The sequence below is a fragment of the Podarcis muralis genome, chromosome 5, assembly GCF_964188315.1.
Source record: "Podarcis muralis chromosome 5, rPodMur119.hap1.1, whole genome shotgun sequence".
Classification (NCBI taxonomy): domain Eukaryota; kingdom Metazoa; phylum Chordata; class Lepidosauria; order Squamata; family Lacertidae; genus Podarcis; species Podarcis muralis.
Genome location: NC_135659.1, coordinates 60,573,869 through 60,586,532, shown reverse-complemented (window position 1 = coordinate 60,586,532; position 12,664 = coordinate 60,573,869). Strand labels below are relative to the sequence as shown.

Below are 12,664 nucleotides of genomic sequence, written 5' to 3'. Positions count from 1 at the left end.
TTAGTCGTTAAAATCACAGAACGGTATGAGCCCCCCTGCGACTAAATAAAAAAAATTAAAATATAATCAGTTCTGACTCTTTAAAAGAAGTCTTAAGGAGCCAAGGTCTAAAAACCACAGAGTTCAGGGAAACAAATTAGAAGTGCGCCTTGGTGAACAGATATTAAAACACGCATTAGCTTCTGCAGAGAGAGCATGAGCTGCTCACCAGGCAAAGGACACAGCTGAGTCAGTGAAAATGAGAATGTGTGGCACAGAGAATGAGCCAGTTCATCAAGTCAGTTGCATGATGCCAGCCTGCAGCGATGAAATATAGCACAGAATAACCAGGCAGCACCTCTGTGAATATATCAAATTGCTGCTATCATGTTTTTAAAGATCCATGAAGGGGCAAACGTTGAATATTAGTTTAGAGATAGCTGCCTGACAGGACAATGGGGCTTTTAGTCTCCTTCTACACCTTCTAGCAGGGCTTTAATTATTGCATGGCAGACAGAAATACTAACAAATGCAGCTTTCCTACATCTCAATCTTAGGAAAGTCTACACACTCTAAATTTCTGACTACCATATTTAACAGCAGAAGAGCATTACTACAAAAGAGGTGCCCTTCCTGGTAGGAATGGTGGCATCTGGAACTTTTCTAGACCTACCTCAAGTTTCTTCTGTAGAGATAAGTGTAAAAGTGATGTAACACACACAGTCACAGACCCTCCAAGTGTCCCTATTTTCCAAGAATGTCCCTGATTTAGAGAAGCCTTCCTGGTTTCTGATTTGATCCTGAAATGTCCCACTTTTCCTTAGGATGTCCCTATTTTCATTGGAGAAATGTTGTGGGGTATGGAGTTATCCGATTCCCAAGCCATCTGAAGGCAATCCTGTACAGGGAAGCTTTTTTAAAATGTTTAATGATTTATTATGTTTTTATATATGTTGGAAGCTACCCTGAGTGGCTGGGTCAACCCAGTAAGATGTGTGGTATATAAGTGGTAAAATAATCATTATGGACTACTTAATTGGAGAAATGTTGGAGGTTATGCAGTCAGTGTAACCACTGATATAAGTAAAAAAAAGTGATCCTTTTCCCTCATGGGATATCCAATAGCCCATATAGAGTCCTTTTGTAGGTTCTCTATCAGTAGGAGAAAATAATAGAGACCAACCAGAGAATACTGAGAAGCAAAGCAGCTAGTAAGCCTGTTCTTTATTGACTGTTGCAACAGGGTGCTCCCCCACATGCAGGAGAGAGGAGAAAGACCTCAATCAATGGCACACAAGGCCTTATATATCCATTTTGCAATTCCCTGCCCTGGAGCTCAAGACCACCCCTCCATACATCATACATACATCACAGAAAAGGCGGTCTACAACAGAAATTTGAATGTTGTTGTTTTTCCTGTCTGCCAGGTTATATGATAATGCCTTATCTGATTGCCTTTTCTGGTAGTCTGGCCATTCCTTTGAGATGGTAATTACTTAATTCCTGAGACAATGGGAAGGTTTTTTATTCATTTCCTCCCTCCTTGCAGAGAAACATTTGGTCAGTTTGGGAGTTAAAATGGTTTCAGGACTGCCCTCCTGTGCTGCCTCAGACATGTGGTCCATATATCTATGTACGTGTTTGCTTGGTACATCCATGAACATTTATTATACATCTAAGACCTTAAAATTCTTATAACACCATTCAGCTGGGGGGGCGTCAGAAAGTTGCTTCCTCACACTCCACACACTTGCTTCCTATAGAGCAGGGACGTCCAACTCCCAAAAGACTGCCATCTACTCACAGAATAAAAAACTGGCAGTGATCTACCCCTTTTGGGGGGTTCAGGTCAAAGTTGTTGAGCTTTTTTAGGTAGGAAAGTCGCGTTTTTGAGACAAAAATGTCAAAATTGAGTAAAGGGAAAGGGGGAAAGTCGCTGACCAAAAGTTCGCTAACAAAACAATCTACCTGACAGCAAAAACTCCATCTTCTGTTCCAACGTTTATGCGAAAAAGAAGGACGGGGCAAGCAGGCGGGGTCAGATGCTCTTATGCCACCGCAAAGGAAAAGGAGACCGCGATCAACCAGAACTTCCCGGGGATCGACCAGTCGATCCCGATTGACCTGTTGGACATCCCTGCTATAGAGGAACTTACACATTTAACTCTTACGTTATAGACAAGTTTGCCATACACAGACTGAAGAAAGCAGAATCACATAATGATTCTTCCAGATAATAAATCCTGGCTTGTTTCAATAAACTGCTTATTTCAATAAACTGCTGTTAAGATCAACCACAGTTTCGAATTTGGATGCAACACTAAAACTGTGATTGACTGAAAACGGAAACAAAAGTTTTCGATCTCTTTCTCATGCCCATGTTGGAGGATGGGATGGGAGGGGGAGTAGCCACATGGACCCAAAGCTCATGGAGATCACAATGAGCAGTATGCAGTTACATCCATAACAGGCCTCAAGCCAGTAAGCCGAAGCTCTTACTACACATGTCTATTAGTCCATCTGAGTTGATGAGGGGACGATATAATTCACATGCACACTGCTCTACAAATACAGTGGTCATTTAGGTTCAGATTATAATAATAATTGTGATCAGAACTGATCTGTATTGTTAAAAGGGAAAAGAGAAGGGCAAAAGTTCAGACATCCAAGCAACCCCTCTCTCAGGCAGTCCCTGTAGCAAATCCTCTTACATTAATACCAATTAAATAGTTTACCTAAATGGAAGTAGAGTGAGAACAATGAGGTGGTATACATTTGAGGACTGTAGGGACACCTCTGTTTATGTGTGGAGCGATTTGCTTCATAAGAACATAGGGTGATCTTATACCAGGTCTGCCTGTTGGTCCAGCTGACCTAACACTGTCTCCTCTGACCAGCATCATCTCTCCAGGGTTTCTGATATCCTATCTCTTGCTTTCTGATCCTTTCTAACTTGAGGTGCCAAGAATTATGACCTAGGACCTTCTGCACACAAAGCATGTTCTCTACCATTGAGCTGTGGCTTCTCTCTTCATATGTTCCTGCAGAGTTTGAAGATACTTTCAAACAGAATGGGTCTTTCTGTTCAGCACAAACACAAATACGCAGAAGAAAGTGTCCATGGGGAGGCTATCTTGGAGTCAAGCAGCTCCAAGTGGGATCCCCAGCCATGCTCAAAATGCAAGAATAATATATCCCTACTTTATATTTAAAGGCTGTGAGACATTCTGAAACAACAGAATATGCAATCTGAAGCAGCTACCCACATGCACTGTGTTTTCTCCCTAAAGTCACCCTATATAATTTTCAGGCACGCTCAACAACCTGAATTTCTGCTTAGCCAAATGTTCTTGTTCCCCAGGCCATGTGTATTTTAAAAAGAAAGAAAAAGAGGCTGTCCTGTCCTGTTCTATAATGGAGCACTATATACTGCAATTACTTTAGATAAATATAGGACGACAGAGTCCCACATTCTAGAATCTAGAGCATGAAAAAGCCTTAAGATAAATAAAATGGATTTCCTGCCATAGTGCCCCTGCTATCACATTCTATCAGTCCCAGGGAACACCAAACACAACAGGCAAATCAGGCTTCTTAAACTTTAGGAGGTGCTCTGCCTCCGTTGATTATTAGAGTCAGAAGCCATTTCTTTCTATTGCCAGTACATGCTTTCTTTAGTGCACTTCATTTTCATGGGGACATGAAGAGACGGCAGTTGGTATTTATTTATTTAGAAAGGATTAGCTACAGTAAGTTTGATTAGCACCAAAACATTCTGAGGAAACAGAGCAATCATGCTGGCAATCAATTTAGCTGTCTGCTTAATGGATAGGTATTTTAGGGTAACATGGTTAAGAAAAAAAATAAAGAGAAGCGCCGGCTTCTCAATCAAGAGATTTTTATTTTGTCTTCTTGCCAGGAGCGCATAGGAAACAGAATCCTTGTTGGTTTTGCCCTAAAAGAGCCAAAGGTACCCAAATAAGTGAGCAAGCTTCTATTCCTCTTATGCATCATCTTGATATAGTTCTTCTCCCAAGAAAGAGAGAGAAAAATCATGTCAGCCCAAAGCAAAAGGCCCAGTCTATCAAAAGTTAAGCAGAAAGTTAGCCCTTGCATACTTCAGTTACAGGCTTGTCCTCATCACAACCTTTAAGATCAACTGTCAGGGCCTTTTTTTACTATTACCCACGTTACAAGTTCAAATAACAAGGTGTTTGAAAAAGATTCTTGGAGACTGCTGAATAACTGCAATAGTCACATAAAGGTCCAAGTCTGAGCTGGAAGGATTACCTCCAAGATGAAGAATAAGTCTTTTAGTGTGGTGTATTTACTGCGAGAATAATGAATCACTGGCTGCTAGCAGCATATTGCAGGTGTAAGTTGTAGGCATAAGCAAGTCTGCAAAACATCTGGAAGATGCACTCTCATACAGCCAAAATGGAGCAGGCAGATCTCCCGAAGTCCATGAGACTACTTGTGAGTAAATTCACACAGTTGAATCACACACACACACACACACACACACACACACACACACACATATACACACAGTATATATTTATAGGAATATAACACATTCCAAAAGAAAAATAAATCTGCTACACAGGCTAGACAGGTTTCATCACCAATGGCCTTATTTTCACAGACTCATGTTTGCCATTGCAAACATCCTTTTAAAATGTGAGCACAACCTCTTAGCTAATTCTACCCACGTGAAGACTTAGGATGATTGCGAGATATTGTTCTTTCATATGGGTTCTGTCTAGGTCCCCAAATCCAATTTCTGTAAGGAGGTAGAGACCCAGGGAAAAAATAGTCAGTGTGTTGGTCTAAACATACATTCATCCTGGATCTTCATATGCATAAAGTTGGCCAAAAGGTTGGGGGTTATTGATGTACTATTTTCAGAGTTGCACCCTAAAAAGGTTAGTTTTAGTTTCTAGGTAACAAATATTTTAATTGAACGTGCCATTTCATACTTGGGGCTATAAACACTGAAATAAATGCATTTCAGTGGGAGAGTTAAACATGTGTTTAACTGTCTCCCATAAAAAATCAATGGGGACTTTAAAATGTTCGATGTTAACACATAGCTGTAATGAATAGCAGCACTGGGTATTGATCAGTGTTCAGTAAGACACAAGAAGCACCTATCCCTAAACCTCAAATGTGACTGAATCAGTGGGGAAGACCCTTTCATTTTGAAAAGTAAAAAATATATAAATATCAAAATAATCCTCTCTCAACTACTGGCAGTATTTTCCAAGCATACGTTTCAGCTAATATTGTAAGCACACTTCCTGTGTCATAAATGTTATTAAGACATTGAGAGGAGCAGCTAAATCAAAAAGAACAATCTAAAGTCACACTTAGATGAAGTTAAGAGCTGCCTATTGGGGTCCAAAGGATTCCCACACCATGCCAGTACTGGTTAAAGTGAAAGAAGATGCTGAAGGCTGATAATTCAGCAACTAGATCTTGCACTTCCTGAAGACGATAATGGGACTGAAGAGCCTAACATGCTGGGAGAAGAAAAAGTACAAATGATTCAGCACTTTCACCTCCTTGATCAATACCAACTAGGCTGACTCAAATTGCCTATGCAAAGCTCACTTCTTTTAAAATATGTCCACAACTCTGATCCTAACAGCCCATGATGAACATGGCTTTTAATACACAGCATATATTTGCCTCACCCCACCCCAGAAAATATTGTTGTAGCTGCCACACCAGAGCAAATCCCTGTATTCTAGCATCCTATTCCTATCAGAAATGAGTACCAGATGCTCCAGAAAGATGTTCTGCCCTCCCATTTTTAAAGCCAACTGACAGGCAAAGGGATACCGTAGGTTTCCATAAATCCCCAGGGGCCCCTTTAGGTCCAGAATTATGGGGCTTGAGGTTCTTGCTTGTTTTCCAACTGTGCACGCAAGATCTCTCAAGCAACCAACACATAAACACGTCACTGCTATCTGTACCACACCTGAGCCTGTAGATACATAGGCAAAATTGAAAAGAAAGAAATTGCATCAAACACTAGCCTTGATGCTTCTGAGTAGGTAGGAAAGGGGGGATGCTAGTTCAGAGTTCTAGACTGAGCATCTATAAGCTGTCATGTATCCAGCACATTTTAGTCAGTTCTCCATTTTTGTTGCTTTAAATCAAAGTGAACTGAAAGACCCAAGACAGAACAAAAAGAGGAAGAATGGCCATTCAATGCATCTGCAACTTGGTCCTGAAAGGGAGACATCTGCATCTGTATTCCAAGGGTCTTCCTACCTGGAAAAGTCATAGCATCAAGGCCTACTGAGCATCAGACAACAATTCTTCATATATGACAGGAAGATGAATTACACAGAGCTTCCTCATGTCTGAGGGTTTGGGGATGTCTCTTCCCAGCCTCCTTGCCAGCAAAAAATAAATAAATCAGCCAGAAACGTCAAACATCTCCCCCACCCAATAGAAAGCAGGCCAAATTGCAAGAGGCTGGGTCACATCATTCTCTCCTTTACCCGCAGTAGCGGGATACTGGAGCTTGTAGCCGCCTCAAAAGTATACCCCCCCCCTCCAAAGCAACTCCAGATGCCCTGCTGAGGGGCAAGGGGGCTCATGAGGAGCAGAAACTGCTTGGCAAAGTGCACAGCCAATGCATGAAAGGCAAGACACGGGTCTGCAGTAAGACCAGCAGCGGAGGCCAAGAAGAGCCTTTGGGGTCTGCAGTGGGGCGAGGTGTGTGCTGGTGGGGGGGGGGGATGAGCTGGTGGAGCCAGGACAGGAGATCAGGACGTTTGGTAGGGCGAAGGTGGAAGATGATGCACCCCTTTCCTGGCTCTCTCCCTGCTTGCTTAGCTGCTGCATGACCGGAGCCGCCACCTCCTGATGCCCTAAGCCGGGGATGCGAAAGATGCCTCCATCGATCTCCCCGCCTGGGGCCGCAGCTGCCCAATGCAGCCACCTCCGTGGAGAAAGCGCGGCCGCCTTACCTGGCCAGCCGCCGCCGCCGCCCGGGCTGAGTCCCCTGCTTGTTTCCCTGCCGGCAAGGCCAGGCTCACAGCTGCCTCATCGCCGCCCAGATACTCTTCGCTGCTGCTCCGCACCCGCCGCCGGGCTACAAGACCTCTCCGCCGGTGCCCCCGCCGCCGCCGCCTCCTCCCCGCACAGCTCCCATCCTTCTGCAGCGCCTTCTCGCTCAGACTCCCGCATTAGGGCAGAGACCATCGGGCGCGCGGCCGGGGGACCACGTGCGCGCCCCCGGGAGGAGCGGTGGCGGGAGTGCGCGCCAGGGCCCAGGAGCGCGCCTCCTCCTCGCTGTCTGCCGCCGCTGCTTCCACCTCCTGCAAACAGTCAAAGCAGGCAGGCGACGCGCCACGCGGAGATTCCCCTTACTGATCCCGATCCCTCTCTTTCTTTCTTCCTCCTCCAGCAATTAAAGGAGTGGCGTGTCGGTCGATAAGAGGCGCGAGGCAGGGAGGAGGCGGGTGCTAATTAAGAGGGAGGAGGTGATGGATTACCCGACTGAGGAGGCAAGGGGAGAAAGTGAGAGAAGTCATTAGCCAGGGGTCTTGAGTGGGGACGATGGGTTAATAGAGGAATAGGGAAGGAGGGATGATCAGAAGCAAATGGCACCAGGTAAAGCCTCTAATAAATAATCTCGCCTCTTAGTTGCAGCAGGGGAAGCCGACAAACAGCCTTGGGACACCTGAAAGGCATTTTTATTCTAGCATATGCTTTCCTGGACTGAGCCACTCAGCTGATGCCATAATGAGATGCATTAGTCTTTGAGGCACCCCAGATTCTGTGTTGTAATAAAGGAGGAACTAATGTAAAACAGGGGAGAATTACACGTGGGACTGGCACAAAAAGCAAGTATTTTCCAAAGGTTATATTACTTGGATGCCACAAAGGCAACGAAGAGTTTTGTGGCAGCTTAAATTTATTATAGCGTAATTTTTCATGGACGGAAAGAGAGCTTGTCGGGTAGCGTGTTGAATGGGTGGGACAATGGTCGAATTCACTTTCCACCATCATTGTCTGATAATGCACCTACACCCGTGACATTACAAGTACCTCTAAGCCTCTTTTGCACCATTCGAAAGGTTGTTGATGCAGGATAGAAAGTGGACATTAATAGCTGCTTTTAAGAGAATGGACGCTCCAGCTCATAGAAGCTTTACCATCGAAAAACAGATGTGGAAAGTGGTGGGAAGGGGCAGGAGGAACCAACAATGTGAACATCATTTATTGTATAGAAAGGGTGGGGGACCTTTTCAATATGTGGTGGACATGTAAAAAGGTAAAAGAATATTGGGAAATTCTTTATAATGAGTTGGAAAAAAACGTTTAAAATTACCTTCCCCAAAAGACCAGAGTCCTTTTTATTGGGAATTCCTAGGTGTCAGAAAAGCTTATTTATTTATGCAGGAACAGTGGCCTGTGTTTTGTTAGCCCAAAAATGGAAAATGAGTGAGGTCCCAGACAAAGACGACTGGCAACTTAAGTTGTTAGAATATGCAGAACTTGCAGGTTTAACACATAGAATAAGAGAGCCAGAAGGACATATACCGTATTTAAAGAAGCATGGGAAACATTTCTTGAATATATGGAAAATAATTGGACACAACTGAAAACGCTGGCGGAATTAAGATAGATTCAACAGTGTAATTAATGTTTGAATGGTGTAAAAATGGAAAACTGACTTGAATAGTTATAGTAAAATATGCAGGAATGGAAGATATATAAAATGAACCATGGAAAGTGAAGGGAAGTCCTTGGATATCAATAAGTTTGTAAAATGTTTATTTTTAATTGAAAGAAATTTGAAAATTTAAAAGTTATACATGTAAAACAATGAACATCACTTACAAATAAATTGGAGTGGCTTGCTGCTCCATATTTCAAGCTGCAGCTCCACAAAATGGGATCTTCCCACTTTTCCTCCAGGTGTTTGTATAGAATTGGTACATTTCATTGATCATTTTGACTTGCAATCCAAACTGGCAGAGCAATCCAAGGACTGCTTGGATTGAGTGTTGGGTTGAATGGGTATGGATTGAGCTAAAATGTCCCTCTGCCCAGTTTTATGGGTCTCCACCACCCTCCCTCTGCAGAGTAACACCAGCAACACTCTGCTGGCATAGACCTCCCACTTCCACCTGCCAAGCAGATGGGTGGAAATGCTGGTGGTTAGTCCCTTGCTGGCAGGAGCCAGCAGAAAGGCTCTAGGCTGGTAGAGTAATCTGCCTGGAAAATAATGTGCAGTCTGTGACCCGAAATACTGCCACTCTAATCACTCCTGGAAACAGGCTGTCCCTGGAATTATAGTAGTTTAAGTCAAACTTGCCCAGAAATGCCACTGGAGAGACATCAAAAGGCTACCATGTGGGGAATTAGATCTCGGGGTGATAAAGATTGGCCTGCGGACCATCCGTTAAGTGTCCAAGAAGTTGTGAGGCAAAAGTATTTTTTTAAGTAGTACTCATGTTATACGTGATTCTAACACACCCTCTTTCAGGAACACAAAAGGAGAAGGTCTGGAGGTGCCACAAACAATAGTCCATCTGTAGCTGTGACATCTGAATATCTTATGGAACATGCTGGTCATGATTTGGCTGTGTTGCTAGCGTGTTACTGTAATCAAATGAGAAAAATGGCAGAATAAAATGCAGATTTTTGAAATGTGGAAGAATGTAAAACCAATTTAACAAAGCTTTCAGACTGAGCATTGTGGATACTAAGGAATAGAAATGCTCTTGGATGTGAGATATTTTTTAAACACTTCCAATATTCTGAGTGTGATGGTGTATTATTTAAAGAATATGAGTAGGTGGGGTAAATCCAAACTAAGGTACCAGGAAAAGGAGGATAAACCTTGCTACTGCTTGATGGTTTTCCTGCTTTGTGATGTTTATGATGAATTATTTTGACAATGTAATGTTCTCTTTAATGTACCATTATTTCATTTTAATATGAACGCATCACTGCCCTGGGACCTTCCAGTGTAATGTTGATCACAGTAGTTCTAAATAAATAAATGAAAGTTATAAATAAACATCTAAAAAAGGCTTTCTAAGAGTTCAATATTGCAGAATGTTTGAAACCTGTTCTTAGGATGATCTGGTCTAAAAGTATCACCAAAGGTACTTTTTCTGTGCACAAAAACATGCCCTCGTATGGTGAAATCTGTGACTCCGCATGTCCTCAATTATTATCCAAAAGGCATTCAAACACAGCTCCTGTTAAATGGGAATATATGCAAGAGAATATTCACCATGCAGAATTTTTAGGAAAAACAATGAATTTGTCACATCAAATTAAGTACCAAATTGAGTGAGATTCAGTTAAGGAAATTAATCAATTAATGAAAGGAAAAGTTGACTTTTAAAAGAAAATTCAAAAAGGAGTCAGAGATGGAAATGGTGGTTAATAAACCCATTTGTATTCCAATAGCTCCTAGCCTCCTACATAAAACAGCATACATACTTACGATTCAGAATTACAGATCAGGCTATAATCTAATCAAGTAAAAGAAGATGGATTTAGTTCCATTGATCTCAGTAGGACTAAATCATCTTAAATTCAAGTATTTCACTGTATCTTAGATAAAGTTTGTCTAGTTTGCCAGAAAATATTTTGAAAATTACATATTGGAGCCTCAGGGAGCAATTCTGAGCTCAGAATCAAAGGGATAGGCAATTTTGGATTCAGTGAATCTCTGGCTCAGCTGGCTGTTATCAGCTCAGCTGAGCTACACCACCATAACTACCCCATCCCAGCTCAGCTGGGGTACACACATGCTGAGTGTGTAGCAACTTCCTGTGTTTAGGATTTTTGTCAATCATCAGCAGCTTGGTCTCAGATAAATTTATTTGTAAGCAAGTTCCACTGTGTTCAATACACTTTCTAGTAAAGCATAAAGGACTGTAGTCTCAGCAGTCAAATGTTTTGGATTCATTCAAGCTAAGGATGTGTTTAGTTACCTTCCCAAATATTTATTGTTTACAGCTACACAGCACCAGTCTGCAAAGCAGACTAAGGGCTTGGTTTTATCAAACCCTCACAACCTATTAACAAGCCTACAACCCATTGTTATTGCTTAAGGTAAAGGTAAAGGTACCCCTGCCCGTACGGGCCAGTCTTGACAGACTCTAGGGTTGTGCGCCCATCTCACTTAAGAGGCCGGGGGCCAGCGCTGTCCGGAGACACTTCCGGGTCACGTGGCCAGCGTGACAAAGCTGCATCTGGCGAGCCAGCACAGCACACGGAAACGCCGTTTACCTTCCCGCCAGTAAGCGGTCCCTATTTATCTATTTGCACCCGGGGGTGCTTTCGAACTGCTAGGTTGGCAGGCGCTGGGACCGAGCAACGGGAGCGCACCCCGCCGCGGGGATTCGAACCGCCGACCTTTCGATCAGCAAACCCTAGGCGCTGAGGCTTTTACCCACAGCGCCACCCGCGTCCCTTTGTTATTGCTTGCTATATATCAAATAATGTTCATAAATATGGGATATGATTCTAAGGTTGGCTTGGAAATTTTGAGTCAACTAACATAATAATTTACATGGTTTTCTTCATGACTGCCCAAGTGTATTGGACTTCATAAATCCTGTTAGTGGCAGATTTTAGTAGAGAACCAAATTATTTGAAGACTGCAACTGCTTGTACTATATTTGACAAGGCAAGTACAGTGTGATTTTTTTTGTGTCCCTTTCAACTATGTCCCATCTGTGACCTTTCATTTACAACGAAAGCCAAAACTCAACTGAAAGAAAGGCACACTTAAGCTTTCTAATTTCATTGGTCTTAAGTCCATCATTGGATTGTGGCCAAGGTGCTTGGGCCAAGATTTTTGTTACAGCAGAAATTCAACAACCGTCAAATGAATTCTACAGTGATTGCTGGGAAATAAGAAGCAAAGAAATCAACTACTAAACAAGCATTCCATTTCATATATCTTATATCTTCAAATATCTTATCAACTTCACAGAGATGGACCCCTAGAATAATGCTAAAATTATACAAATAACTCCCCCCCACCCGATACTTGACTGCTGAGTGCTGCAAAAACAATAAAGGGCATCAACATGATATTCTCTAGATGTTGTTCAACCACAAGTCCAATCAGCCCCAACCACCATGGCCAAAGGCTAGGGATGATGGGAACTGTGGTCCAACCATCTGGCTTACCCTGATATAATTGATCACTTTGGACCCGTGCTAATAACATTTTGTATCCAATGAGAATGGCTTCTGGGGTTATTCACGTAGTTTCATCTGGTTAAATCCATAGAAAAGTTTTTGTCAATACAGATCTTCAATGTAACAGTCAAAAGACTGACTCTTGACAAGCCAAAGATCCACTTCTAAAACATAAGACAAGCCTGCTGGATCATGTAGTCCAGCATCCTGTTTTTACAGCAGCCAAGCAGATGCCTATGGGAAGCCTGTAAACTGGGCATGAGAGCAACAGCAAAATATGATGTTCAAATGAATATCTCCAGGGATATTTTGAACTATTTTGACAAAAAATGTTAGAACTTGTACTCTGACAAATATACGATAATGAGTCCCACAAATTAAAATGTTACAACTAGATGTATATTAGGCGCAGAAGAGAACTCACAGATAAGGTTTTTATAATTCTCTTGTGGGGAACAAATTAGTCTTCTTTTGGTGGAATTTGGTCACC

General features: G+C 42.5%; 1 protein-coding gene across 26 annotated transcripts in view; it reads right to left on the bottom strand.

The window, feature by feature from the left end:
- The window catches only part of NFASC (neurofascin), a 187,104-nt gene extending 179,734 nt beyond the window's left edge, over positions 1-7,370 (bottom strand). For 5 of the 26 annotated variants that reach the window (XM_077928981.1, XM_077928979.1, XM_077928988.1 and 2 more), the window contains exon 1: positions 6,963-7,369. The gene's annotated coding sequence lies outside the window, so the exon portion shown is untranslated. Of the gene's footprint in view, positions 1-6,962 lie in introns of all 26 variants that reach the window. The other 21 variants (XM_028734284.2, XM_028734286.2, XM_028734287.2 and 18 more) reach the window with 8 other exon arrangements.
- Positions 7,371-12,664: the final 5,294 nt, after the last annotated feature.